Source organism: Danio rerio, chromosome 4 (genome assembly GCF_052040795.2).
Source record: "Danio rerio strain M-AB ecotype USA chromosome 4, GRCz13ab, whole genome shotgun sequence".
NCBI lineage: Eukaryota > Metazoa > Chordata > Actinopteri > Cypriniformes > Danionidae > Danio > Danio rerio.
Window position 1 is genome coordinate 48007501 of NC_141024.2, and position 18494 is coordinate 48025994.

Genomic DNA, 18494 nt, shown 5'->3' on the forward strand with positions numbered 1-18494 from the left:
ACCAGGCCCGACCCTGCTTTACTTCCGAGTTCAGATGAGATCGGGCATTTCCAGGGTGGTATGGCCGTAAGCGAAAGAGGCTGTCAAGCGTTGGCTATTTAAATCAGCTGCCAAATGAAGCACTTCGAAAAGCTTACAGCACCTGGTATTCCCAGGCGGTCTCCCATCCAAGTACTAACCAGGCCCGACCCTGCTTTACTTCCGAGTTCAGATGAGATCGGGCATTTCCAGGGTGGTATGGCCGTAAGCGAAAGAGGCTGTCAAGCGTTGGCTATTTAAATCAGCTGCCAAATGAAGCACTTCGAAAAGCTTACAGCACCTGGTATTCCCAGGCGGTCTCCCATCCAAGTACTAACCAGGCCCGACCCTGCTTTACTTCCGAGTTCAGATGAGATCGGGCATTTCCAGGGTGGTATGGCCGTAAGCGAAAGAGGCTGTCAAGCGTTGGCTATTTAAATCAGCTGCCAAATGAAGCACTTCGAAAAGCTTACAGCACCTGGTATTCCCAGGCGGTCTCCCATCCAAGTACTAACCAGGCCCGACCCTGCTTTACTTCCGAGTTCAGATGAGATCGGGCATTTCCAGGGTGGTATGGCCGTAAGCGAAAGAGGCTGTCAAGCGTTGGCTATTTAAATCAGCTGCCAAATGAAGCACTTCGAAAAGCTTACAGCACCTGGTATTCCCAGGCGGTCTCCCATCCAAGTACTAACCAGGCCCGACCCTGCTTTACTTCCGAGTTCAGATGAGATCGGGCATTTCCAGGGTGGTATGGCCGTAAGCGAAAGAGGCTGTCAAGCGTTGGCTATTTAAATCAGCTGCCAAATGAAGCACTTCGAAAAGCTTACAGCACCTGGTATTCCCAGGCGGTCTCCCATCCAAGTACTAACCAGGCCCGACCCTGCTTTACTTCCGAGTTCAGATGAGATCGGGCATTTCCAGGGTGGTATGGCCGTAAGCGAAAGAGGCTGTCAAGCGTTGGCTATTTAAATCAGCTGCCAAATGAAGCACTTCGAAAAGCTTACAGCACCTGGTATTCCCAGGCGGTCTCCCATCCAAGTACTAACCAGGCCCGACCCTGCTTTACTTCCGAGTTCAGATGAGATCGGGCATTTCCAGGGTGGTATGGCCGTAAGCGAAAGAGGCTGTCAAGCGTTGGCTATTTAAATCAGCTGCCAAATGAAGCACTTCGAAAAGCTTACAGCACCTGGTATTCCCAGGCGGTCTCCCATCCAAGTACTAACCAGGCCCGACCCTGCTTTACTTCCGAGTTCAGATGAGATCGGGCATTTCCAGGGTGGTATGGCCGTAAGCGAAAGAGGCTGTCAAGCGTTGGCTATTTAAATCAGCTGCCAAATGAAGCACTTCGAAAAGCTTACAGCACCTGGTATTCCCAGGCGGTCTCCCATCCAAGTACTAACCAGGCCCGACCCTGCTTTACTTCCGAGTTCAGATGAGATCGGGCATTTCCAGGGTGGTATGGCCGTAAGCGAAAGAGGCTGTCAAGCGTTGGCTATTTAAATCAGCTGCCAAATGAAGCACTTCGAAAAGCTTACAGCACCTGGTATTCCCAGGCGGTCTCCCATCCAAGTACTAACCAGGCCCGACCCTGCTTTACTTCCGAGTTCAGATGAGATCGGGCATTTCCAGGGTGGTATGGCCGTAAGCGAAAGAGGCTGTCAAGCGTTGGCTATTTAAATCAGCTGCCAAATGAAGCACTTCGAAAAGCTTACAGCACCTGGTATTCCCAGGCGGTCTCCCATCCAAGTACTAACCAGGCCCGACCCTGCTTTACTTCCGAGTTCAGATGAGATCGGGCATTTCCAGGGTGGTATGGCCGTAAGCGAAAGAGGCTGTCAAGCGTTGGCTATTTAAATCAGCTGCCAAATGAAGCACTTCGAAAAGCTTACAGCACCTGGTATTCCCAGGCGGTCTCCCATCCAAGTACTAACCAGGCCCGACCCTGCTTTACTTCCGAGTTCAGATGAGATCGGGCATTTCCAGGGTGGTATGGCCGTAAGCGAAAGAGGCTGTCAAGCGTTGGCTATTTAAATCAGCTGCCAAATGAAGCACTTCGAAAAGCTTACAGCACCTGGTATTCCCAGGCGGTCTCCCATCCAAGTACTAACCAGGCCCGACCCTGCTTTACTTCCGAGTTCAGATGAGATCGGGCATTTCCAGGGTGGTATGGCCGTAAGCGAAAGAGGCTGTCAAGCGTTGGCTATTTAAATCAGCTGCCAAATGAAGCACTTCGAAAAGCTTACAGCACCTGGTATTCCCAGGCGGTCTCCCATCCAAGTACTAACCAGGCCCGACCCTGCTTTACTTCCGAGTTCAGATGAGATCGGGCATTTCCAGGGTGGTATGGCCGTAAGCGAAAGAGGCTGTCAAGCGTTGGCTATTTAAATCAGCTGCCAAATGAAGCACTTCGAAAAGCTTACAGCACCTGGTATTCCCAGGCGGTCTCCCATCCAAGTACTAACCAGGCCCGACCCTGCTTTACTTCCGAGTTCAGATGAGATCGGGCATTTCCAGGGTGGTATGGCCGTAAGCGAAAGAGGCTGTCAAGCGTTGGCTATTTAAATCAGCTGCCAAATGAAGCACTTCGAAAAGCTTACAGCACCTGGTATTCCCAGGCGGTCTCCCATCCAAGTACTAACCAGGCCCGACCCTGCTTTACTTCCGAGTTCAGATGAGATCGGGCATTTCCAGGGTGGTATGGCCGTAAGCGAAAGAGGCTGTCAAGCGTTGGCTATTTAAATCAGCTGCCAAATGAAGCACTTCGAAAAGCTTACAGCACCTGGTATTCCCAGGCGGTCTCCCATCCAAGTACTAACCAGGCCCGACCCTGCTTTACTTCCGAGTTCAGATGAGATCGGGCATTTCCAGGGTGGTATGGCCGTAAGCGAAAGAGGCTGTCAAGCGTTGGCTATTTAAATCAGCTGCCAAATGAAGCACTTCGAAAAGCTTACAGCACCTGGTATTCCCAGGCGGTCTCCCATCCAAGTACTAACCAGGCCCGACCCTGCTTTACTTCCGAGTTCAGATGAGATCGGGCATTTCCAGGGTGGTATGGCCGTAAGCGAAAGAGGCTGTCAAGCGTTGGCTATTTAAATCAGCTGCCAAATGAAGCACTTCGAAAAGCTTACAGCACCTGGTATTCCCAGGCGGTCTCCCATCCAAGTACTAACCAGGCCCGACCCTGCTTTACTTCCGAGTTCAGATGAGATCGGGCATTTCCAGGGTGGTATGGCCGTAAGCGAAAGAGGCTGTCAAGCGTTGGCTATTTAAATCAGCTGCCAAATGAAGCACTTCGAAAAGCTTACAGCACCTGGTATTCCCAGGCGGTCTCCCATCCAAGTACTAACCAGGCCCGACCCTGCTTTACTTCCGAGTTCAGATGAGATCGGGCATTTCCAGGGTGGTATGGCCGTAAGCGAAAGAGGCTGTCAAGCGTTGGCTATTTAAATCAGCTGCCAAATGAAGCACTTCGAAAAGCTTACAGCACCTGGTATTCCCAGGCGGTCTCCCATCCAAGTACTAACCAGGCCCGACCCTGCTTTACTTCCGAGTTCAGATGAGATCGGGCATTTCCAGGGTGGTATGGCCGTAAGCGAAAGAGGCTGTCAAGCGTTGGCTATTTAAATCAGCTGCCAAATGAAGCACTTCGAAAAGCTTACAGCACCTGGTATTCCCAGGCGGTCTCCCATCCAAGTACTAACCAGGCCCGACCCTGCTTTACTTCCGAGTTCAGATGAGATCGGGCATTTCCAGGGTGGTATGGCCGTAAGCGAAAGAGGCTGTCAAGCGTTGGCTATTTAAATCAGCTGCCAAATGAAGCACTTCGAAAAGCTTACAGCACCTGGTATTCCCAGGCGGTCTCCCATCCAAGTACTAACCAGGCCCGACCCTGCTTTACTTCCGAGTTCAGATGAGATCGGGCATTTCCAGGGTGGTATGGCCGTAAGCGAAAGAGGCTGTCAAGCGTTGGCTATTTAAATCAGCTGCCAAATGAAGCACTTCGAAAAGCTTACAGCACCTGGTATTCCCAGGCGGTCTCCCATCCAAGTACTAACCAGGCCCGACCCTGCTTTACTTCCGAGTTCAGATGAGATCGGGCATTTCCAGGGTGGTATGGCCGTAAGCGAAAGAGGCTGTCAAGCGTTGGCTATTTAAATCAGCTGCCAAATGAAGCACTTCGAAAAGCTTACAGCACCTGGTATTCCCAGGCGGTCTCCCATCCAAGTACTAACCAGGCCCGACCCTGCTTTACTTCCGAGTTCAGATGAGATCGGGCATTTCCAGGGTGGTATGGCCGTAAGCGAAAGAGGCTGTCAAGCGTTGGCTATTTAAATCAGCTGCCAAATGAAGCACTTCGAAAAGCTTACAGCACCTGGTATTCCCAGGCGGTCTCCCATCCAAGTACTAACCAGGCCCGACCCTGCTTTACTTCCGAGTTCAGATGAGATCGGGCATTTCCAGGGTGGTATGGCCGTAAGCGAAAGAGGCTGTCAAGCGTTGGCTATTTAAATCAGCTGCCAAATGAAGCACTTCGAAAAGCTTACAGCACCTGGTATTCCCAGGCGGTCTCCCATCCAAGTACTAACCAGGCCCGACCCTGCTTTACTTCCGAGTTCAGATGAGATCGGGCATTTCCAGGGTGGTATGGCCGTAAGCGAAAGAGGCTGTCAAGCGTTGGCTATTTAAATCAGCTGCCAAATGAAGCACTTCGAAAAGCTTACAGCACCTGGTATTCCCAGGCGGTCTCCCATCCAAGTACTAACCAGGCCCGACCCTGCTTTACTTCCGAGTTCAGATGAGATCGGGCATTTCCAGGGTGGTATGGCCGTAAGCGAAAGAGGCTGTCAAGCGTTGGCTATTTAAATCAGCTGCCAAATGAAGCACTTCGAAAAGCTTACAGCACCTGGTATTCCCAGGCGGTCTCCCATCCAAGTACTAACCAGGCCCGACCCTGCTTTACTTCCGAGTTCAGATGAGATCGGGCATTTCCAGGGTGGTATGGCCGTAAGCGAAAGAGGCTGTCAAGCGTTGGCTATTTAAATCAGCTGCCAAATGAAGCACTTCGAAAAGCTTACAGCACCTGGTATTCCCAGGCGGTCTCCCATCCAAGTACTAACCAGGCCCGACCCTGCTTTACTTCCGAGTTCAGATGAGATCGGGCATTTCCAGGGTGGTATGGCCGTAAGCGAAAGAGGCTGTCAAGCGTTGGCTATTTAAATCAGCTGCCAAATGAAGCACTTCGAAAAGCTTACAGCACCTGGTATTCCCAGGCGGTCTCCCATCCAAGTACTAACCAGGCCCGACCCTGCTTTACTTCCGAGTTCAGATGAGATCGGGCATTTCCAGGGTGGTATGGCCGTAAGCGAAAGAGGCTGTCAAGCGTTGGCTATTTAAATCAGCTGCCAAATGAAGCACTTCGAAAAGCTTACAGCACCTGGTATTCCCAGGCGGTCTCCCATCCAAGTACTAACCAGGCCCGACCCTGCTTTACTTCCGAGTTCAGATGAGATCGGGCATTTCCAGGGTGGTATGGCCGTAAGCGAAAGAGGCTGTCAAGCGTTGGCTATTTAAATCAGCTGCCAAATGAAGCACTTCGAAAAGCTTACAGCACCTGGTATTCCCAGGCGGTCTCCCATCCAAGTACTAACCAGGCCCGACCCTGCTTTACTTCCGAGTTCAGATGAGATCGGGCATTTCCAGGGTGGTATGGCCGTAAGCGAAAGAGGCTGTCAAGCGTTGGCTATTTAAATCAGCTGCCAAATGAAGCACTTCGAAAAGCTTACAGCACCTGGTATTCCCAGGCGGTCTCCCATCCAAGTACTAACCAGGCCCGACCCTGCTTTACTTCCGAGTTCAGATGAGATCGGGCATTTCCAGGGTGGTATGGCCGTAAGCGAAAGAGGCTGTCAAGCGTTGGCTATTTAAATCAGCTGCCAAATGAAGCACTTCGAAAAGCTTACAGCACCTGGTATTCCCAGGCGGTCTCCCATCCAAGTACTAACCAGGCCCGACCCTGCTTTACTTCCGAGTTCAGATGAGATCGGGCATTTCCAGGGTGGTATGGCCGTAAGCGAAAGAGGCTGTCAAGCGTTGGCTATTTAAATCAGCTGCCAAATGAAGCACTTCGAAAAGCTTACAGCACCTGGTATTCCCAGGCGGTCTCCCATCCAAGTACTAACCAGGCCCGACCCTGCTTTACTTCCGAGTTCAGATGAGATCGGGCATTTCCAGGGTGGTATGGCCGTAAGCGAAAGAGGCTGTCAAGCGTTGGCTATTTAAATCAGCTGCCAAATGAAGCACTTCGAAAAGCTTACAGCACCTGGTATTCCCAGGCGGTCTCCCATCCAAGTACTAACCAGGCCCGACCCTGCTTTACTTCCGAGTTCAGATGAGATCGGGCATTTCCAGGGTGGTATGGCCGTAAGCGAAAGAGGCTGTCAAGCGTTGGCTATTTAAATCAGCTGCCAAATGAAGCACTTCGAAAAGCTTACAGCACCTGGTATTCCCAGGCGGTCTCCCATCCAAGTACTAACCAGGCCCGACCCTGCTTTACTTCCGAGTTCAGATGAGATCGGGCATTTCCAGGGTGGTATGGCCGTAAGCGAAAGAGGCTGTCAAGCGTTGGCTATTTAAATCAGCTGCCAAATGAAGCACTTCGAAAAGCTTACAGCACCTGGTATTCCCAGGCGGTCTCCCATCCAAGTACTAACCAGGCCCGACCCTGCTTTACTTCCGAGTTCAGATGAGATCGGGCATTTCCAGGGTGGTATGGCCGTAAGCGAAAGAGGCTGTCAAGCGTTGGCTATTTAAATCAGCTGCCAAATGAAGCACTTCGAAAAGCTTACAGCACCTGGTATTCCCAGGCGGTCTCCCATCCAAGTACTAACCAGGCCCGACCCTGCTTTACTTCCGAGTTCAGATGAGATCGGGCATTTCCAGGGTGGTATGGCCGTAAGCGAAAGAGGCTGTCAAGCGTTGGCTATTTAAATCAGCTGCCAAATGAAGCACTTCGAAAAGCTTACAGCACCTGGTATTCCCAGGCGGTCTCCCATCCAAGTACTAACCAGGCCCGACCCTGCTTTACTTCCGAGTTCAGATGAGATCGGGCATTTCCAGGGTGGTATGGCCGTAAGCGAAAGAGGCTGTCAAGCGTTGGCTATTTAAATCAGCTGCCAAATGAAGCACTTCGAAAAGCTTACAGCACCTGGTATTCCCAGGCGGTCTCCCATCCAAGTACTAACCAGGCCCGACCCTGCTTTACTTCCGAGTTCAGATGAGATCGGGCATTTCCAGGGTGGTATGGCCGTAAGCGAAAGAGGCTGTCAAGCGTTGGCTATTTAAATCAGCTGCCAAATGAAGCACTTCGAAAAGCTTACAGCACCTGGTATTCCCAGGCGGTCTCCCATCCAAGTACTAACCAGGCCCGACCCTGCTTTACTTCCGAGTTCAGATGAGATCGGGCATTTCCAGGGTGGTATGGCCGTAAGCGAAAGAGGCTGTCAAGCGTTGGCTATTTAAATCAGCTGCCAAATGAAGCACTTCGAAAAGCTTACAGCACCTGGTATTCCCAGGCGGTCTCCCATCCAAGTACTAACCAGGCCCGACCCTGCTTTACTTCCGAGTTCAGATGAGATCGGGCATTTCCAGGGTGGTATGGCCGTAAGCGAAAGAGGCTGTCAAGCGTTGGCTATTTAAATCAGCTGCCAAATGAAGCACTTCGAAAAGCTTACAGCACCTGGTATTCCCAGGCGGTCTCCCATCCAAGTACTAACCAGGCCCGACCCTGCTTTACTTCCGAGTTCAGATGAGATCGGGCATTTCCAGGGTGGTATGGCCGTAAGCGAAAGAGGCTGTCAAGCGTTGGCTATTTAAATCAGCTGCCAAATGAAGCACTTCGAAAAGCTTACAGCACCTGGTATTCCCAGGCGGTCTCCCATCCAAGTACTAACCAGGCCCGACCCTGCTTTACTTCCGAGTTCAGATGAGATCGGGCATTTCCAGGGTGGTATGGCCGTAAGCGAAAGAGGCTGTCAAGCGTTGGCTATTTAAATCAGCTGCCAAATGAAGCACTTCGAAAAGCTTACAGCACCTGGTATTCCCAGGCGGTCTCCCATCCAAGTACTAACCAGGCCCGACCCTGCTTTACTTCCGAGTTCAGATGAGATCGGGCATTTCCAGGGTGGTATGGCCGTAAGCGAAAGAGGCTGTCAAGCGTTGGCTATTTAAATCAGCTGCCAAATGAAGCACTTCGAAAAGCTTACAGCACCTGGTATTCCCAGGCGGTCTCCCATCCAAGTACTAACCAGGCCCGACCCTGCTTTACTTCCGAGTTCAGATGAGATCGGGCATTTCCAGGGTGGTATGGCCGTAAGCGAAAGAGGCTGTCAAGCGTTGGCTATTTAAATCAGCTGCCAAATGAAGCACTTCGAAAAGCTTACAGCACCTGGTATTCCCAGGCGGTCTCCCATCCAAGTACTAACCAGGCCCGACCCTGCTTTACTTCCGAGTTCAGATGAGATCGGGCATTTCCAGGGTGGTATGGCCGTAAGCGAAAGAGGCTGTCAAGCGTTGGCTATTTAAATCAGCTGCCAAATGAAGCACTTCGAAAAGCTTACAGCACCTGGTATTCCCAGGCGGTCTCCCATCCAAGTACTAACCAGGCCCGACCCTGCTTTACTTCCGAGTTCAGATGAGATCGGGCATTTCCAGGGTGGTATGGCCGTAAGCGAAAGAGGCTGTCAAGCGTTGGCTATTTAAATCAGCTGCCAAATGAAGCACTTCGAAAAGCTTACAGCACCTGGTATTCCCAGGCGGTCTCCCATCCAAGTACTAACCAGGCCCGACCCTGCTTTACTTCCGAGTTCAGATGAGATCGGGCATTTCCAGGGTGGTATGGCCGTAAGCGAAAGAGGCTGTCAAGCGTTGGCTATTTAAATCAGCTGCCAAATGAAGCACTTCGAAAAGCTTACAGCACCTGGTATTCCCAGGCGGTCTCCCATCCAAGTACTAACCAGGCCCGACCCTGCTTTACTTCCGAGTTCAGATGAGATCGGGCATTTCCAGGGTGGTATGGCCGTAAGCGAAAGAGGCTGTCAAGCGTTGGCTATTTAAATCAGCTGCCAAATGAAGCACTTCGAAAAGCTTACAGCACCTGGTATTCCCAGGCGGTCTCCCATCCAAGTACTAACCAGGCCCGACCCTGCTTTACTTCCGAGTTCAGATGAGATCGGGCATTTCCAGGGTGGTATGGCCGTAAGCGAAAGAGGCTGTCAAGCGTTGGCTATTTAAATCAGCTGCCAAATGAAGCACTTCGAAAAGCTTACAGCACCTGGTATTCCCAGGCGGTCTCCCATCCAAGTACTAACCAGGCCCGACCCTGCTTTACTTCCGAGTTCAGATGAGATCGGGCATTTCCAGGGTGGTATGGCCGTAAGCGAAAGAGGCTGTCAAGCGTTGGCTATTTAAATCAGCTGCCAAATGAAGCACTTCGAAAAGCTTACAGCACCTGGTATTCCCAGGCGGTCTCCCATCCAAGTACTAACCAGGCCCGACCCTGCTTTACTTCCGAGTTCAGATGAGATCGGGCATTTCCAGGGTGGTATGGCCGTAAGCGAAAGAGGCTGTCAAGCGTTGGCTATTTAAATCAGCTGCCAAATGAAGCACTTCGAAAAGCTTACAGCACCTGGTATTCCCAGGCGGTCTCCCATCCAAGTACTAACCAGGCCCGACCCTGCTTTACTTCCGAGTTCAGATGAGATCGGGCATTTCCAGGGTGGTATGGCCGTAAGCGAAAGAGGCTGTCAAGCGTTGGCTATTTAAATCAGCTGCCAAATGAAGCACTTCGAAAAGCTTACAGCACCTGGTATTCCCAGGCGGTCTCCCATCCAAGTACTAACCAGGCCCGACCCTGCTTTACTTCCGAGTTCAGATGAGATCGGGCATTTCCAGGGTGGTATGGCCGTAAGCGAAAGAGGCTGTCAAGCGTTGGCTATTTAAATCAGCTGCCAAATGAAGCACTTCGAAAAGCTTACAGCACCTGGTATTCCCAGGCGGTCTCCCATCCAAGTACTAACCAGGCCCGACCCTGCTTTACTTCCGAGTTCAGATGAGATCGGGCATTTCCAGGGTGGTATGGCCGTAAGCGAAAGAGGCTGTCAAGCGTTGGCTATTTAAATCAGCTGCCAAATGAAGCACTTCGAAAAGCTTACAGCACCTGGTATTCCCAGGCGGTCTCCCATCCAAGTACTAACCAGGCCCGACCCTGCTTTACTTCCGAGTTCAGATGAGATCGGGCATTTCCAGGGTGGTATGGCCGTAAGCGAAAGAGGCTGTCAAGCGTTGGCTATTTAAATCAGCTGCCAAATGAAGCACTTCGAAAAGCTTACAGCACCTGGTATTCCCAGGCGGTCTCCCATCCAAGTACTAACCAGGCCCGACCCTGCTTTACTTCCGAGTTCAGATGAGATCGGGCATTTCCAGGGTGGTATGGCCGTAAGCGAAAGAGGCTGTCAAGCGTTGGCTATTTAAATCAGCTGCCAAATGAAGCACTTCGAAAAGCTTACAGCACCTGGTATTCCCAGGCGGTCTCCCATCCAAGTACTAACCAGGCCCGACCCTGCTTTACTTCCGAGTTCAGATGAGATCGGGCATTTCCAGGGTGGTATGGCCGTAAGCGAAAGAGGCTGTCAAGCGTTGGCTATTTAAATCAGCTGCCAAATGAAGCACTTCGAAAAGCTTACAGCACCTGGTATTCCCAGGCGGTCTCCCATCCAAGTACTAACCAGGCCCGACCCTGCTTTACTTCCGAGTTCAGATGAGATCGGGCATTTCCAGGGTGGTATGGCCGTAAGCGAAAGAGGCTGTCAAGCGTTGGCTATTTAAATCAGCTGCCAAATGAAGCACTTCGAAAAGCTTACAGCACCTGGTATTCCCAGGCGGTCTCCCATCCAAGTACTAACCAGGCCCGACCCTGCTTTACTTCCGAGTTCAGATGAGATCGGGCATTTCCAGGGTGGTATGGCCGTAAGCGAAAGAGGCTGTCAAGCGTTGGCTATTTAAATCAGCTGCCAAATGAAGCACTTCGAAAAGCTTACAGCACCTGGTATTCCCAGGCGGTCTCCCATCCAAGTACTAACCAGGCCCGACCCTGCTTTACTTCCGAGTTCAGATGAGATCGGGCATTTCCAGGGTGGTATGGCCGTAAGCGAAAGAGGCTGTCAAGCGTTGGCTATTTAAATCAGCTGCCAAATGAAGCACTTCGAAAAGCTTACAGCACCTGGTATTCCCAGGCGGTCTCCCATCCAAGTACTAACCAGGCCCGACCCTGCTTTACTTCCGAGTTCAGATGAGATCGGGCATTTCCAGGGTGGTATGGCCGTAAGCGAAAGAGGCTGTCAAGCGTTGGCTATTTAAATCAGCTGCCAAATGAAGCACTTCGAAAAGCTTACAGCACCTGGTATTCCCAGGCGGTCTCCCATCCAAGTACTAACCAGGCCCGACCCTGCTTTACTTCCGAGTTCAGATGAGATCGGGCATTTCCAGGGTGGTATGGCCGTAAGCGAAAGAGGCTGTCAAGCGTTGGCTATTTAAATCAGCTGCCAAATGAAGCACTTCGAAAAGCTTACAGCACCTGGTATTCCCAGGCGGTCTCCCATCCAAGTACTAACCAGGCCCGACCCTGCTTTACTTCCGAGTTCAGATGAGATCGGGCATTTCCAGGGTGGTATGGCCGTAAGCGAAAGAGGCTGTCAAGCGTTGGCTATTTAAATCAGCTGCCAAATGAAGCACTTCGAAAAGCTTACAGCACCTGGTATTCCCAGGCGGTCTCCCATCCAAGTACTAACCAGGCCCGACCCTGCTTTACTTCCGAGTTCAGATGAGATCGGGCATTTCCAGGGTGGTATGGCCGTAAGCGAAAGAGGCTGTCAAGCGTTGGCTATTTAAATCAGCTGCCAAATGAAGCACTTCGAAAAGCTTACAGCACCTGGTATTCCCAGGCGGTCTCCCATCCAAGTACTAACCAGGCCCGACCCTGCTTTACTTCCGAGTTCAGATGAGATCGGGCATTTCCAGGGTGGTATGGCCGTAAGCGAAAGAGGCTGTCAAGCGTTGGCTATTTAAATCAGCTGCCAAATGAAGCACTTCGAAAAGCTTACAGCACCTGGTATTCCCAGGCGGTCTCCCATCCAAGTACTAACCAGGCCCGACCCTGCTTTACTTCCGAGTTCAGATGAGATCGGGCATTTCCAGGGTGGTATGGCCGTAAGCGAAAGAGGCTGTCAAGCGTTGGCTATTTAAATCAGCTGCCAAATGAAGCACTTCGAAAAGCTTACAGCACCTGGTATTCCCAGGCGGTCTCCCATCCAAGTACTAACCAGGCCCGACCCTGCTTTACTTCCGAGTTCAGATGAGATCGGGCATTTCCAGGGTGGTATGGCCGTAAGCGAAAGAGGCTGTCAAGCGTTGGCTATTTAAATCAGCTGCCAAATGAAGCACTTCGAAAAGCTTACAGCACCTGGTATTCCCAGGCGGTCTCCCATCCAAGTACTAACCAGGCCCGACCCTGCTTTACTTCCGAGTTCAGATGAGATCGGGCATTTCCAGGGTGGTATGGCCGTAAGCGAAAGAGGCTGTCAAGCGTTGGCTATTTAAATCAGCTGCCAAATGAAGCACTTCGAAAAGCTTACAGCACCTGGTATTCCCAGGCGGTCTCCCATCCAAGTACTAACCAGGCCCGACCCTGCTTTACTTCCGAGTTCAGATGAGATCGGGCATTTCCAGGGTGGTATGGCCGTAAGCGAAAGAGGCTGTCAAGCGTTGGCTATTTAAATCAGCTGCCAAATGAAGCACTTCGAAAAGCTTACAGCACCTGGTATTCCCAGGCGGTCTCCCATCCAAGTACTAACCAGGCCCGACCCTGCTTTACTTCCGAGTTCAGATGAGATCGGGCATTTCCAGGGTGGTATGGCCGTAAGCGAAAGAGGCTGTCAAGCGTTGGCTATTTAAATCAGCTGCCAAATGAAGCACTTCGAAAAGCTTACAGCACCTGGTATTCCCAGGCGGTCTCCCATCCAAGTACTAACCAGGCCCGACCCTGCTTTACTTCCGAGTTCAGATGAGATCGGGCATTTCCAGGGTGGTATGGCCGTAAGCGAAAGAGGCTGTCAAGCGTTGGCTATTTAAATCAGCTGCCAAATGAAGCACTTCGAAAAGCTTACAGCACCTGGTATTCCCAGGCGGTCTCCCATCCAAGTACTAACCAGGCCCGACCCTGCTTTACTTCCGAGTTCAGATGAGATCGGGCATTTCCAGGGTGGTATGGCCGTAAGCGAAAGAGGCTGTCAAGCGTTGGCTATTTAAATCAGCTGCCAAATGAAGCACTTCGAAAAGCTTACAGCACCTGGTATTCCCAGGCGGTCTCCCATCCAAGTACTAACCAGGCCCGACCCTGCTTTACTTCCGAGTTCAGATGAGATCGGGCATTTCCAGGGTGGTATGGCCGTAAGCGAAAGAGGCTGTCAAGCGTTGGCTATTTAAATCAGCTGCCAAATGAAGCACTTCGAAAAGCTTACAGCACCTGGTATTCCCAGGCGGTCTCCCATCCAAGTACTAACCAGGCCCGACCCTGCTTTACTTCCGAGTTCAGATGAGATCGGGCATTTCCAGGGTGGTATGGCCGTAAGCGAAAGAGGCTGTCAAGCGTTGGCTATTTAAATCAGCTGCCAAATGAAGCACTTCGAAAAGCTTACAGCACCTGGTATTCCCAGGCGGTCTCCCATCCAAGTACTAACCAGGCCCGACCCTGCTTTACTTCCGAGTTCAGATGAGATCGGGCATTTCCAGGGTGGTATGGCCGTAAGCGAAAGAGGCTGTCAAGCGTTGGCTATTTAAATCAGCTGCCAAATGAAGCACTTCGAAAAGCTTACAGCACCTGGTATTCCCAGGCGGTCTCCCATCCAAGTACTAACCAGGCCCGACCCTGCTTTACTTCCGAGTTCAGATGAGATCGGGCATTTCCAGGGTGGTATGGCCGTAAGCGAAAGAGGCTGTCAAGCGTTGGCTATTTAAATCAGCTGCCAAATGAAGCACTTCGAAAAGCTTACAGCACCTGGTATTCCCAGGCGGTCTCCCATCCAAGTACTAACCAGGCCCGACCCTGCTTTACTTCCGAGTTCAGATGAGATCGGGCATTTCCAGGGTGGTATGGCCGTAAGCGAAAGAGGCTGTCAAGCGTTGGCTATTTAAATCAGCTGCCAAATGAAGCACTTCGAAAAGCTTACAGCACCTGGTATTCCCAGGCGGTCTCCCATCCAAGTACTAACCAGGCCCGACCCTGCTTTACTTCCGAGTTCAGATGAGATCGGGCATTTCCAGGGTGGTATGGCCGTAAGCGAAAGAGGCTGTCAAGCGTTGGCTATTTAAATCAGCTGCCAAATGAAGCACTTCGAAAAGCTTACAGCACCTGGTATTCCCAGGCGGTCTCCCATCCAAGTACTAACCAGGCCCGACCCTGCTTTACTTCCGAGTTCAGATGAGATCGGGCATTTCCAGGGTGGTATGGCCGTAAGCGAAAGAGGCTGTCAAGCGTTGGCTATTTAAATCAGCTGCCAAATGAAGCACTTCGAAAAGCTTACAGCACCTGGTATTCCCAGGCGGTCTCCCATCCAAGTACTAACCAGGCCCGACCCTGCTTTACTTCCGAGTTCAGATGAGATCGGGCATTTCCAGGGTGGTATGGCCGTAAGCGAAAGAGGCTGTCAAGCGTTGGCTATTTAAATCAGCTGCCAAATGAAGCACTTCGAAAAGCTTACAGCACCTGGTATTCCCAGGCGGTCTCCCATCCAAGTACTAACCAGGCCCGACCCTGCTTTACTTCCGAGTTCAGATGAGATCGGGCATTTCCAGGGTGGTATGGCCGTAAGCGAAAGAGGCTGTCAAGCGTTGGCTATTTAAATCAGCTGCCAAATGAAGCACTTCGAAAAGCTTACAGCACCTGGTATTCCCAGGCGGTCTCCCATCCAAGTACTAACCAGGCCCGACCCTGCTTTACTTCCGAGTTCAGATGAGATCGGGCATTTCCAGGGTGGTATGGCCGTAAGCGAAAGAGGCTGTCAAGCGTTGGCTATTTAAATCAGCTGCCAAATGAAGCACTTCGAAAAGCTTACAGCACCTGGTATTCCCAGGCGGTCTCCCATCCAAGTACTAACCAGGCCCGACCCTGCTTTACTTCCGAGTTCAGATGAGATCGGGCATTTCCAGGGTGGTATGGCCGTAAGCGAAAGAGGCTGTCAAGCGTTGGCTATTTAAATCAGCTGCCAAATGAAGCACTTCGAAAAGCTTACAGCACCTGGTATTCCCAGGCGGTCTCCCATCCAAGTACTAACCAGGCCCGACCCTGCTTTACTTCCGAGTTCAGATGAGATCGGGCATTTCCAGGGTGGTATGGCCGTAAGCGAAAGAGGCTGTCAAGCGTTGGCTATTTAAATCAGCTGCCAAATGAAGCACTTCGAAAAGCTTACAGCACCTGGTATTCCCAGGCGGTCTCCCATCCAAGTACTAACCAGGCCCGACCCTGCTTTACTTCCGAGTTCAGATGAGATCGGGCATTTCCAGGGTGGTATGGCCGTAAGCGAAAGAGGCTGTCAAGCGTTGGCTATTTAAATCAGCTGCCAAATGAAGCACTTCGAAAAGCTTACAGCACCTGGTATTCCCAGGCGGTCTCCCATCCAAGTACTAACCAGGCCCGACCCTGCTTTACTTCCGAGTTCAGATGAGATCGGGCATTTCCAGGGTGGTATGGCCGTAAGCGAAAGAGGCTGTCAAGCGTTGGCTATTTAAATCAGCTGCCAAATGAAGCACTTCGAAAAGCTTACAGCACCTGGTATTCCCAGGCGGTCTCCCATCCAAGTACTAACCAGGCCCGACCCTGCTTTACTTCCGAGTTCAGATGAGATCGGGCATTTCCAGGGTGGTATGGCCGTAAGCGAAAGAGGCTGTCAAGCGTTGGCTATTTAAATCAGCTGCCAAATGAAGCACTTCGAAAAGCTTACAGCACCTGGTATTCCCAGGCGGTCTCCCATCCAAGTACTAACCAGGCCCGACCCTGCTTTACTTCCGAGTTCAGATGAGATCGGGCATTTCCAGGGTGGTATGGCCGTAAGCGAAAGAGGCTGTCAAGCGTTGGCTATTTAAATCAGCTGCCAAATGAAGCACTTCGAAAAGCTTACAGCACCTGGTATTCCCAGGCGGTCTCCCATCCAAGTACTAACCAGGCCCGACCCTGCTTTACTTCCGAGTTCAGATGAGATCGGGCATTTCCAGGGTGGTATGGCCGTAAGCGAAAGAGGCTGTCAAGCGTTGGCTATTTAAATCAGCTGCCAAATGAAGCACTTCGAAAAGCTTACAGCACCTGGTATTCCCAGGCGGTCTCCCATCCAAGTACTAACCAGGCCCGACCCTGCTTTACTTCCGAGTTCAGATGAGATCGGGCATTTCCAGGGTGGTATGGCCGTAAGCGAAAGAGGCTGTCAAGCGTTGGCTATTTAAATCAGCTGCCAAATGAAGCACTTCGAAAAGCTTACAGCACCTGGTATTCCCAGGCGGTCTCCCATCCAAGTACTAACCAGGCCCGACCCTGCTTTACTTCCGAGTTCAGATGAGATCGGGCATTTCCAGGGTGGTATGGCCGTAAGCGAAAGAGGCTGTCAAGCGTTGGCTATTTAAATCAGCTGCCAAATGAAGCACTTCGAAAAGCTTACAGCACCTGGTATTCCCAGGCGGTCTCCCATCCAAGTACTAACCAGGCCCGACCCTGCTTTACTTCCGAGTTCAGATGAGATCGGGCATTTCCAGGGTGGTATGGCCGTAAGCGAAAGAGGCTGTCAAGCGTTGGCTATTTAAATCAGCTGCCAAATGAAGCACTTCGAAAAGCTTACAGCACCTGGTATTCCCAGGCGGTCTCCCATCCAAGTACTAACCAGGCCCGACCCTGCTTTACTTCCGAGTTCAGATGAGATCGGGCATTTCCAGGGTGGTATGGCCGTAAGCGAAAGAGGCTGTCAAGCGTTGGCTATTTAAATCAGCTGCCAAATGAAGCACTTCGAAAAGCTTACAGCACCTGGTATTCCCAGGCGGTCTCCCATCCAAGTACTAACCAGGCCCGACCCTGCTTTACTTCCGAGTTCAGATGAGATCGGGCATTTCCAGGGTGGTATGGCCGTAAGCGAAAGAGGCTGTCAAGCGTTGGCTATTTAAATCAGCTGCCAAATGAAGCACTTCGAAAAGCTTACAGCACCTGGTATTCCCAGGCGGTCTCCCATCCAAGTACTAACCAGGCCCGACCCTGCTTTACTTCCGAGTTCAGATGAGATCGGGCATTTCCAGGGTGGTATGGCCGTAAGCGAAAGAGGCTGTCAAGCGTTGGCTATTTAAATCAGCTGCCAAATGAAGCACTTCGAAAAGCTTACAGCACCTGGTATTCCCAGGCGGTCTCCCATCCAAGTACTAACCAGGCCCGACCCTGCTTTACTTCCGAGTTCAGATGAGATCGGGCATTTCCAGGGTGGTATGGCCGTAAGCGAAAGAGGCTGTCAAGCGTTGGCTATTTAAATCAGCTGCCAAATGAAGCACTTCGAAAAGCTTACAGCACCTGGTATTCCCAGGCGGTCTCCCATCCAAGTACTAACCAGGCCCGACCCTGCTTTACTTCCGAGTTCAGATGAGATCGGGCATTTCCAGGGTGGTATGGCCGTAAGCGAAAGAGGCTGTCAAGCGTTGGCTATTTAAATCAGCTGCCAAATGAAGCACTTCGAAAAGCTTACAGCACCTGGTATTCCCAGGCGGTCTCCCATCCAAGTACTAACCAGGCCCGACCCTGCTTTACTTCCGAGTTCAGATGAGATCGGGCATTTCCAGGGTGGTATGGCCGTAAGCGAAAGAGGCTGTCAAGCGTTGGCTATTTAAATCAGCTGCCAAATGAAGCACTTCGAAAAGCTTACAGCACCTGGTATTCCCAGGCGGTCTCCCATCCAAGTACTAACCAGGCCCGACCCTGCTTTACTTCCGAGTTCAGATGAGATCGGGCATTTCCAGGGTGGTATGGCCGTAAGCGAAAGAGGCTGTCAAGCGTTGGCTATTTAAATCAGCTGCCAAATGAAGCACTTCGAAAAGCTTACAGCACCTGGTATTCCCAGGCGGTCTCCCATCCAAGTACTAACCAGGCCCGACCCTGCTTTACTTCCGAGTTCAGATGAGATCGGGCATTTCCAGGGTGGTATGGCCGTAAGCGAAAGAGGCTGTCAAGCGTTGGCTATTTAAATCAGCTGCCAAATGAAGCACTTCGAAAAGCTTACAGCACCTGGTATTCCCAGGCGGTCTCCCATCCAAGTACTAACCAGGCCCGACCCTGCTTTACTTCCGAGTTCAGATGAGATCGGGCATTTCCAGGGTGGTATGGCCGTAAGCGAAAGAGGCTGTCA

General features: G+C 51.4%; 1 protein-coding gene and 105 non-coding genes across 106 annotated transcripts in view; all 106 read right to left on the reverse strand.

The window, feature by feature from the left end:
• LOC137491760 (5S ribosomal RNA) overlaps positions 1-72 on the reverse strand; it is a 119-nt gene extending 47 nt beyond the window's left edge. The window contains exon 1 of the ribosomal RNA XR_015943928.1: positions 1-72. This exon is cut by the window's left edge and continues 47 nt beyond it. This is a non-coding gene — a ribosomal RNA (5S ribosomal RNA).
• LOC141381647 (uncharacterized) overlaps positions 1-18494 on the reverse strand; it is a 751802-nt gene that overhangs the window by 313584 nt on the left and 419724 nt on the right. The window lies entirely within an intron of this gene.
• Positions 131-249, reverse strand: LOC137491762 (5S ribosomal RNA). Its single transcript, XR_015943929.1, has one exon. It is a non-coding gene; the product is annotated as a 5S ribosomal RNA (ribosomal RNA).
• Positions 308-426, reverse strand: LOC137493756 (5S ribosomal RNA). The gene has a single exon (XR_015943930.1). It is a non-coding gene; the product is annotated as a 5S ribosomal RNA (ribosomal RNA).
• LOC137493666 (5S ribosomal RNA) lies at positions 485-603 on the reverse strand. The gene has a single exon (XR_015943931.1). It is a non-coding gene; the product is annotated as a 5S ribosomal RNA (ribosomal RNA).
• On the reverse strand, positions 662-780 carry LOC137491763 (5S ribosomal RNA). The gene has a single exon (XR_015943932.1). It is a non-coding gene; the product is annotated as a 5S ribosomal RNA (ribosomal RNA).
• On the reverse strand, positions 839-957 carry LOC137491764 (5S ribosomal RNA). Its single transcript, XR_015943933.1, has one exon. It is a non-coding gene; the product is annotated as a 5S ribosomal RNA (ribosomal RNA).
• On the reverse strand, positions 1016-1134 carry LOC137491765 (5S ribosomal RNA). The gene has a single exon (XR_015943934.1). It is a non-coding gene; the product is annotated as a 5S ribosomal RNA (ribosomal RNA).
• Positions 1193-1311, reverse strand: LOC137491766 (5S ribosomal RNA). Its single transcript, XR_015943935.1, has one exon. It is a non-coding gene; the product is annotated as a 5S ribosomal RNA (ribosomal RNA).
• LOC137493973 (5S ribosomal RNA) lies at positions 1370-1488 on the reverse strand. Its single transcript, XR_015943936.1, has one exon. It is a non-coding gene; the product is annotated as a 5S ribosomal RNA (ribosomal RNA).
• On the reverse strand, positions 1547-1665 carry LOC137491767 (5S ribosomal RNA). Its single transcript, XR_015943937.1, has one exon. It is a non-coding gene; the product is annotated as a 5S ribosomal RNA (ribosomal RNA).
• LOC137491768 (5S ribosomal RNA) lies at positions 1724-1842 on the reverse strand. The gene has a single exon (XR_015943938.1). It is a non-coding gene; the product is annotated as a 5S ribosomal RNA (ribosomal RNA).
• Positions 1901-2019, reverse strand: LOC137494105 (5S ribosomal RNA). The gene has a single exon (XR_015943939.1). It is a non-coding gene; the product is annotated as a 5S ribosomal RNA (ribosomal RNA).
• Positions 2078-2196, reverse strand: LOC137493807 (5S ribosomal RNA). The gene has a single exon (XR_015943940.1). It is a non-coding gene; the product is annotated as a 5S ribosomal RNA (ribosomal RNA).
• Positions 2255-2373, reverse strand: LOC137491769 (5S ribosomal RNA). The gene has a single exon (XR_015943941.1). It is a non-coding gene; the product is annotated as a 5S ribosomal RNA (ribosomal RNA).
• Positions 2432-2550, reverse strand: LOC137493682 (5S ribosomal RNA). The gene has a single exon (XR_015943942.1). It is a non-coding gene; the product is annotated as a 5S ribosomal RNA (ribosomal RNA).
• On the reverse strand, positions 2609-2727 carry LOC137491770 (5S ribosomal RNA). The gene has a single exon (XR_015943943.1). It is a non-coding gene; the product is annotated as a 5S ribosomal RNA (ribosomal RNA).
• Positions 2786-2904, reverse strand: LOC137491771 (5S ribosomal RNA). The gene has a single exon (XR_015943945.1). It is a non-coding gene; the product is annotated as a 5S ribosomal RNA (ribosomal RNA).
• LOC137493456 (5S ribosomal RNA) lies at positions 2963-3081 on the reverse strand. The gene has a single exon (XR_015943946.1). It is a non-coding gene; the product is annotated as a 5S ribosomal RNA (ribosomal RNA).
• LOC137493998 (5S ribosomal RNA) lies at positions 3140-3258 on the reverse strand. Its single transcript, XR_015943947.1, has one exon. It is a non-coding gene; the product is annotated as a 5S ribosomal RNA (ribosomal RNA).
• LOC137491773 (5S ribosomal RNA) lies at positions 3317-3435 on the reverse strand. Its single transcript, XR_015943948.1, has one exon. It is a non-coding gene; the product is annotated as a 5S ribosomal RNA (ribosomal RNA).
• On the reverse strand, positions 3494-3612 carry LOC137493808 (5S ribosomal RNA). The gene has a single exon (XR_015943949.1). It is a non-coding gene; the product is annotated as a 5S ribosomal RNA (ribosomal RNA).
• LOC137491774 (5S ribosomal RNA) lies at positions 3671-3789 on the reverse strand. Its single transcript, XR_015943950.1, has one exon. It is a non-coding gene; the product is annotated as a 5S ribosomal RNA (ribosomal RNA).
• On the reverse strand, positions 3848-3966 carry LOC137491775 (5S ribosomal RNA). The gene has a single exon (XR_015943951.1). It is a non-coding gene; the product is annotated as a 5S ribosomal RNA (ribosomal RNA).
• On the reverse strand, positions 4025-4143 carry LOC137491776 (5S ribosomal RNA). Its single transcript, XR_015943952.1, has one exon. It is a non-coding gene; the product is annotated as a 5S ribosomal RNA (ribosomal RNA).
• LOC137493515 (5S ribosomal RNA) lies at positions 4202-4320 on the reverse strand. The gene has a single exon (XR_015943953.1). It is a non-coding gene; the product is annotated as a 5S ribosomal RNA (ribosomal RNA).
• Positions 4379-4497, reverse strand: LOC137491777 (5S ribosomal RNA). The gene has a single exon (XR_015943954.1). It is a non-coding gene; the product is annotated as a 5S ribosomal RNA (ribosomal RNA).
• LOC137491778 (5S ribosomal RNA) lies at positions 4556-4674 on the reverse strand. Its single transcript, XR_015943956.1, has one exon. It is a non-coding gene; the product is annotated as a 5S ribosomal RNA (ribosomal RNA).
• LOC137491779 (5S ribosomal RNA) lies at positions 4733-4851 on the reverse strand. The gene has a single exon (XR_015943957.1). It is a non-coding gene; the product is annotated as a 5S ribosomal RNA (ribosomal RNA).
• Positions 4910-5028, reverse strand: LOC137494147 (5S ribosomal RNA). The gene has a single exon (XR_015943958.1). It is a non-coding gene; the product is annotated as a 5S ribosomal RNA (ribosomal RNA).
• Positions 5087-5205, reverse strand: LOC137491780 (5S ribosomal RNA). Its single transcript, XR_015943959.1, has one exon. It is a non-coding gene; the product is annotated as a 5S ribosomal RNA (ribosomal RNA).
• On the reverse strand, positions 5264-5382 carry LOC137492828 (5S ribosomal RNA). Its single transcript, XR_015943960.1, has one exon. It is a non-coding gene; the product is annotated as a 5S ribosomal RNA (ribosomal RNA).
• On the reverse strand, positions 5441-5559 carry LOC137491781 (5S ribosomal RNA). Its single transcript, XR_015943961.1, has one exon. It is a non-coding gene; the product is annotated as a 5S ribosomal RNA (ribosomal RNA).
• LOC137491782 (5S ribosomal RNA) lies at positions 5618-5736 on the reverse strand. The gene has a single exon (XR_015943962.1). It is a non-coding gene; the product is annotated as a 5S ribosomal RNA (ribosomal RNA).
• On the reverse strand, positions 5795-5913 carry LOC137493640 (5S ribosomal RNA). The gene has a single exon (XR_015943963.1). It is a non-coding gene; the product is annotated as a 5S ribosomal RNA (ribosomal RNA).
• Positions 5972-6090, reverse strand: LOC137491784 (5S ribosomal RNA). Its single transcript, XR_015943964.1, has one exon. It is a non-coding gene; the product is annotated as a 5S ribosomal RNA (ribosomal RNA).
• LOC137491785 (5S ribosomal RNA) lies at positions 6149-6267 on the reverse strand. Its single transcript, XR_015943965.1, has one exon. It is a non-coding gene; the product is annotated as a 5S ribosomal RNA (ribosomal RNA).
• LOC137491786 (5S ribosomal RNA) lies at positions 6326-6444 on the reverse strand. Its single transcript, XR_015943967.1, has one exon. It is a non-coding gene; the product is annotated as a 5S ribosomal RNA (ribosomal RNA).
• On the reverse strand, positions 6503-6621 carry LOC137492829 (5S ribosomal RNA). Its single transcript, XR_015943968.1, has one exon. It is a non-coding gene; the product is annotated as a 5S ribosomal RNA (ribosomal RNA).
• LOC137491787 (5S ribosomal RNA) lies at positions 6680-6798 on the reverse strand. The gene has a single exon (XR_015943969.1). It is a non-coding gene; the product is annotated as a 5S ribosomal RNA (ribosomal RNA).
• Positions 6857-6975, reverse strand: LOC137493423 (5S ribosomal RNA). Its single transcript, XR_015943970.1, has one exon. It is a non-coding gene; the product is annotated as a 5S ribosomal RNA (ribosomal RNA).
• LOC137492685 (5S ribosomal RNA) lies at positions 7034-7152 on the reverse strand. Its single transcript, XR_015943971.1, has one exon. It is a non-coding gene; the product is annotated as a 5S ribosomal RNA (ribosomal RNA).
• On the reverse strand, positions 7211-7329 carry LOC137493422 (5S ribosomal RNA). Its single transcript, XR_015943973.1, has one exon. It is a non-coding gene; the product is annotated as a 5S ribosomal RNA (ribosomal RNA).
• LOC137493420 (5S ribosomal RNA) lies at positions 7388-7506 on the reverse strand. Its single transcript, XR_015943974.1, has one exon. It is a non-coding gene; the product is annotated as a 5S ribosomal RNA (ribosomal RNA).
• Positions 7565-7683, reverse strand: LOC137493419 (5S ribosomal RNA). Its single transcript, XR_015943975.1, has one exon. It is a non-coding gene; the product is annotated as a 5S ribosomal RNA (ribosomal RNA).
• On the reverse strand, positions 7742-7860 carry LOC137492684 (5S ribosomal RNA). The gene has a single exon (XR_015943976.1). It is a non-coding gene; the product is annotated as a 5S ribosomal RNA (ribosomal RNA).
• Positions 7919-8037, reverse strand: LOC137493418 (5S ribosomal RNA). The gene has a single exon (XR_015943977.1). It is a non-coding gene; the product is annotated as a 5S ribosomal RNA (ribosomal RNA).
• LOC137493417 (5S ribosomal RNA) lies at positions 8096-8214 on the reverse strand. The gene has a single exon (XR_015943978.1). It is a non-coding gene; the product is annotated as a 5S ribosomal RNA (ribosomal RNA).
• Positions 8273-8391, reverse strand: LOC137493416 (5S ribosomal RNA). The gene has a single exon (XR_015943979.1). It is a non-coding gene; the product is annotated as a 5S ribosomal RNA (ribosomal RNA).
• Positions 8450-8568, reverse strand: LOC137492683 (5S ribosomal RNA). The gene has a single exon (XR_015943980.1). It is a non-coding gene; the product is annotated as a 5S ribosomal RNA (ribosomal RNA).
• Positions 8627-8745, reverse strand: LOC137493414 (5S ribosomal RNA). The gene has a single exon (XR_015943981.1). It is a non-coding gene; the product is annotated as a 5S ribosomal RNA (ribosomal RNA).
• Positions 8804-8922, reverse strand: LOC137493413 (5S ribosomal RNA). Its single transcript, XR_015943982.1, has one exon. It is a non-coding gene; the product is annotated as a 5S ribosomal RNA (ribosomal RNA).
• LOC137493412 (5S ribosomal RNA) lies at positions 8981-9099 on the reverse strand. Its single transcript, XR_015943983.1, has one exon. It is a non-coding gene; the product is annotated as a 5S ribosomal RNA (ribosomal RNA).
• LOC137492681 (5S ribosomal RNA) lies at positions 9158-9276 on the reverse strand. The gene has a single exon (XR_015943984.1). It is a non-coding gene; the product is annotated as a 5S ribosomal RNA (ribosomal RNA).
• LOC137493411 (5S ribosomal RNA) lies at positions 9335-9453 on the reverse strand. Its single transcript, XR_015943985.1, has one exon. It is a non-coding gene; the product is annotated as a 5S ribosomal RNA (ribosomal RNA).
• On the reverse strand, positions 9512-9630 carry LOC137493410 (5S ribosomal RNA). Its single transcript, XR_015943986.1, has one exon. It is a non-coding gene; the product is annotated as a 5S ribosomal RNA (ribosomal RNA).
• LOC137493409 (5S ribosomal RNA) lies at positions 9689-9807 on the reverse strand. The gene has a single exon (XR_015943987.1). It is a non-coding gene; the product is annotated as a 5S ribosomal RNA (ribosomal RNA).
• Positions 9866-9984, reverse strand: LOC137492680 (5S ribosomal RNA). The gene has a single exon (XR_015943988.1). It is a non-coding gene; the product is annotated as a 5S ribosomal RNA (ribosomal RNA).
• Positions 10043-10161, reverse strand: LOC137491804 (5S ribosomal RNA). Its single transcript, XR_015943989.1, has one exon. It is a non-coding gene; the product is annotated as a 5S ribosomal RNA (ribosomal RNA).
• Positions 10220-10338, reverse strand: LOC137491806 (5S ribosomal RNA). The gene has a single exon (XR_015943990.1). It is a non-coding gene; the product is annotated as a 5S ribosomal RNA (ribosomal RNA).
• On the reverse strand, positions 10397-10515 carry LOC137491807 (5S ribosomal RNA). Its single transcript, XR_015943991.1, has one exon. It is a non-coding gene; the product is annotated as a 5S ribosomal RNA (ribosomal RNA).
• LOC137494148 (5S ribosomal RNA) lies at positions 10574-10692 on the reverse strand. The gene has a single exon (XR_015943992.1). It is a non-coding gene; the product is annotated as a 5S ribosomal RNA (ribosomal RNA).
• On the reverse strand, positions 10751-10869 carry LOC137493951 (5S ribosomal RNA). Its single transcript, XR_015943993.1, has one exon. It is a non-coding gene; the product is annotated as a 5S ribosomal RNA (ribosomal RNA).
• LOC137492830 (5S ribosomal RNA) lies at positions 10928-11046 on the reverse strand. Its single transcript, XR_015943994.1, has one exon. It is a non-coding gene; the product is annotated as a 5S ribosomal RNA (ribosomal RNA).
• LOC137491808 (5S ribosomal RNA) lies at positions 11105-11223 on the reverse strand. Its single transcript, XR_015943995.1, has one exon. It is a non-coding gene; the product is annotated as a 5S ribosomal RNA (ribosomal RNA).
• On the reverse strand, positions 11282-11400 carry LOC137491809 (5S ribosomal RNA). The gene has a single exon (XR_015943996.1). It is a non-coding gene; the product is annotated as a 5S ribosomal RNA (ribosomal RNA).
• On the reverse strand, positions 11459-11577 carry LOC137493641 (5S ribosomal RNA). Its single transcript, XR_015943997.1, has one exon. It is a non-coding gene; the product is annotated as a 5S ribosomal RNA (ribosomal RNA).
• Positions 11636-11754, reverse strand: LOC137491810 (5S ribosomal RNA). Its single transcript, XR_015943999.1, has one exon. It is a non-coding gene; the product is annotated as a 5S ribosomal RNA (ribosomal RNA).
• LOC137491811 (5S ribosomal RNA) lies at positions 11813-11931 on the reverse strand. Its single transcript, XR_015944000.1, has one exon. It is a non-coding gene; the product is annotated as a 5S ribosomal RNA (ribosomal RNA).
• LOC137491812 (5S ribosomal RNA) lies at positions 11990-12108 on the reverse strand. The gene has a single exon (XR_015944001.1). It is a non-coding gene; the product is annotated as a 5S ribosomal RNA (ribosomal RNA).
• LOC137491813 (5S ribosomal RNA) lies at positions 12167-12285 on the reverse strand. The gene has a single exon (XR_015944002.1). It is a non-coding gene; the product is annotated as a 5S ribosomal RNA (ribosomal RNA).
• On the reverse strand, positions 12344-12462 carry LOC137491814 (5S ribosomal RNA). Its single transcript, XR_015944003.1, has one exon. It is a non-coding gene; the product is annotated as a 5S ribosomal RNA (ribosomal RNA).
• LOC137491815 (5S ribosomal RNA) lies at positions 12521-12639 on the reverse strand. The gene has a single exon (XR_015944004.1). It is a non-coding gene; the product is annotated as a 5S ribosomal RNA (ribosomal RNA).
• On the reverse strand, positions 12698-12816 carry LOC137491817 (5S ribosomal RNA). The gene has a single exon (XR_015944005.1). It is a non-coding gene; the product is annotated as a 5S ribosomal RNA (ribosomal RNA).
• On the reverse strand, positions 12875-12993 carry LOC137491818 (5S ribosomal RNA). Its single transcript, XR_015944006.1, has one exon. It is a non-coding gene; the product is annotated as a 5S ribosomal RNA (ribosomal RNA).
• Positions 13052-13170, reverse strand: LOC137491819 (5S ribosomal RNA). The gene has a single exon (XR_015944007.1). It is a non-coding gene; the product is annotated as a 5S ribosomal RNA (ribosomal RNA).
• LOC137491820 (5S ribosomal RNA) lies at positions 13229-13347 on the reverse strand. Its single transcript, XR_015944008.1, has one exon. It is a non-coding gene; the product is annotated as a 5S ribosomal RNA (ribosomal RNA).
• On the reverse strand, positions 13406-13524 carry LOC137491821 (5S ribosomal RNA). The gene has a single exon (XR_015944009.1). It is a non-coding gene; the product is annotated as a 5S ribosomal RNA (ribosomal RNA).
• On the reverse strand, positions 13583-13701 carry LOC137491822 (5S ribosomal RNA). The gene has a single exon (XR_015944010.1). It is a non-coding gene; the product is annotated as a 5S ribosomal RNA (ribosomal RNA).
• On the reverse strand, positions 13760-13878 carry LOC137493831 (5S ribosomal RNA). Its single transcript, XR_015944011.1, has one exon. It is a non-coding gene; the product is annotated as a 5S ribosomal RNA (ribosomal RNA).
• Positions 13937-14055, reverse strand: LOC137491823 (5S ribosomal RNA). The gene has a single exon (XR_015944012.1). It is a non-coding gene; the product is annotated as a 5S ribosomal RNA (ribosomal RNA).
• LOC137491824 (5S ribosomal RNA) lies at positions 14114-14232 on the reverse strand. Its single transcript, XR_015944013.1, has one exon. It is a non-coding gene; the product is annotated as a 5S ribosomal RNA (ribosomal RNA).
• LOC137491825 (5S ribosomal RNA) lies at positions 14291-14409 on the reverse strand. Its single transcript, XR_015944014.1, has one exon. It is a non-coding gene; the product is annotated as a 5S ribosomal RNA (ribosomal RNA).
• On the reverse strand, positions 14468-14586 carry LOC137491826 (5S ribosomal RNA). Its single transcript, XR_015944015.1, has one exon. It is a non-coding gene; the product is annotated as a 5S ribosomal RNA (ribosomal RNA).
• On the reverse strand, positions 14645-14763 carry LOC137491828 (5S ribosomal RNA). Its single transcript, XR_015944016.1, has one exon. It is a non-coding gene; the product is annotated as a 5S ribosomal RNA (ribosomal RNA).
• LOC137491829 (5S ribosomal RNA) lies at positions 14822-14940 on the reverse strand. The gene has a single exon (XR_015944017.1). It is a non-coding gene; the product is annotated as a 5S ribosomal RNA (ribosomal RNA).
• LOC137491830 (5S ribosomal RNA) lies at positions 14999-15117 on the reverse strand. Its single transcript, XR_015944018.1, has one exon. It is a non-coding gene; the product is annotated as a 5S ribosomal RNA (ribosomal RNA).
• Positions 15176-15294, reverse strand: LOC137491831 (5S ribosomal RNA). The gene has a single exon (XR_015944019.1). It is a non-coding gene; the product is annotated as a 5S ribosomal RNA (ribosomal RNA).
• LOC137491832 (5S ribosomal RNA) lies at positions 15353-15471 on the reverse strand. The gene has a single exon (XR_015944020.1). It is a non-coding gene; the product is annotated as a 5S ribosomal RNA (ribosomal RNA).
• On the reverse strand, positions 15530-15648 carry LOC137491833 (5S ribosomal RNA). The gene has a single exon (XR_015944021.1). It is a non-coding gene; the product is annotated as a 5S ribosomal RNA (ribosomal RNA).
• LOC137491834 (5S ribosomal RNA) lies at positions 15707-15825 on the reverse strand. Its single transcript, XR_015944022.1, has one exon. It is a non-coding gene; the product is annotated as a 5S ribosomal RNA (ribosomal RNA).
• LOC137491835 (5S ribosomal RNA) lies at positions 15884-16002 on the reverse strand. The gene has a single exon (XR_015944023.1). It is a non-coding gene; the product is annotated as a 5S ribosomal RNA (ribosomal RNA).
• LOC137491836 (5S ribosomal RNA) lies at positions 16061-16179 on the reverse strand. Its single transcript, XR_015944024.1, has one exon. It is a non-coding gene; the product is annotated as a 5S ribosomal RNA (ribosomal RNA).
• On the reverse strand, positions 16238-16356 carry LOC137491837 (5S ribosomal RNA). Its single transcript, XR_015944025.1, has one exon. It is a non-coding gene; the product is annotated as a 5S ribosomal RNA (ribosomal RNA).
• On the reverse strand, positions 16415-16533 carry LOC137491839 (5S ribosomal RNA). Its single transcript, XR_015944026.1, has one exon. It is a non-coding gene; the product is annotated as a 5S ribosomal RNA (ribosomal RNA).
• On the reverse strand, positions 16592-16710 carry LOC137491840 (5S ribosomal RNA). The gene has a single exon (XR_015944027.1). It is a non-coding gene; the product is annotated as a 5S ribosomal RNA (ribosomal RNA).
• LOC137491841 (5S ribosomal RNA) lies at positions 16769-16887 on the reverse strand. The gene has a single exon (XR_015944028.1). It is a non-coding gene; the product is annotated as a 5S ribosomal RNA (ribosomal RNA).
• Positions 16946-17064, reverse strand: LOC137493677 (5S ribosomal RNA). The gene has a single exon (XR_015944029.1). It is a non-coding gene; the product is annotated as a 5S ribosomal RNA (ribosomal RNA).
• On the reverse strand, positions 17123-17241 carry LOC137493492 (5S ribosomal RNA). The gene has a single exon (XR_015944030.1). It is a non-coding gene; the product is annotated as a 5S ribosomal RNA (ribosomal RNA).
• On the reverse strand, positions 17300-17418 carry LOC137491842 (5S ribosomal RNA). The gene has a single exon (XR_015944031.1). It is a non-coding gene; the product is annotated as a 5S ribosomal RNA (ribosomal RNA).
• Positions 17477-17595, reverse strand: LOC137491843 (5S ribosomal RNA). Its single transcript, XR_015944032.1, has one exon. It is a non-coding gene; the product is annotated as a 5S ribosomal RNA (ribosomal RNA).
• On the reverse strand, positions 17654-17772 carry LOC137493870 (5S ribosomal RNA). The gene has a single exon (XR_015944033.1). It is a non-coding gene; the product is annotated as a 5S ribosomal RNA (ribosomal RNA).
• LOC137491844 (5S ribosomal RNA) lies at positions 17831-17949 on the reverse strand. Its single transcript, XR_015944034.1, has one exon. It is a non-coding gene; the product is annotated as a 5S ribosomal RNA (ribosomal RNA).
• On the reverse strand, positions 18008-18126 carry LOC137491845 (5S ribosomal RNA). Its single transcript, XR_015944035.1, has one exon. It is a non-coding gene; the product is annotated as a 5S ribosomal RNA (ribosomal RNA).
• LOC137493757 (5S ribosomal RNA) lies at positions 18185-18303 on the reverse strand. The gene has a single exon (XR_015944036.1). It is a non-coding gene; the product is annotated as a 5S ribosomal RNA (ribosomal RNA).
• Positions 18362-18480, reverse strand: LOC137491846 (5S ribosomal RNA). The gene has a single exon (XR_015944037.1). It is a non-coding gene; the product is annotated as a 5S ribosomal RNA (ribosomal RNA).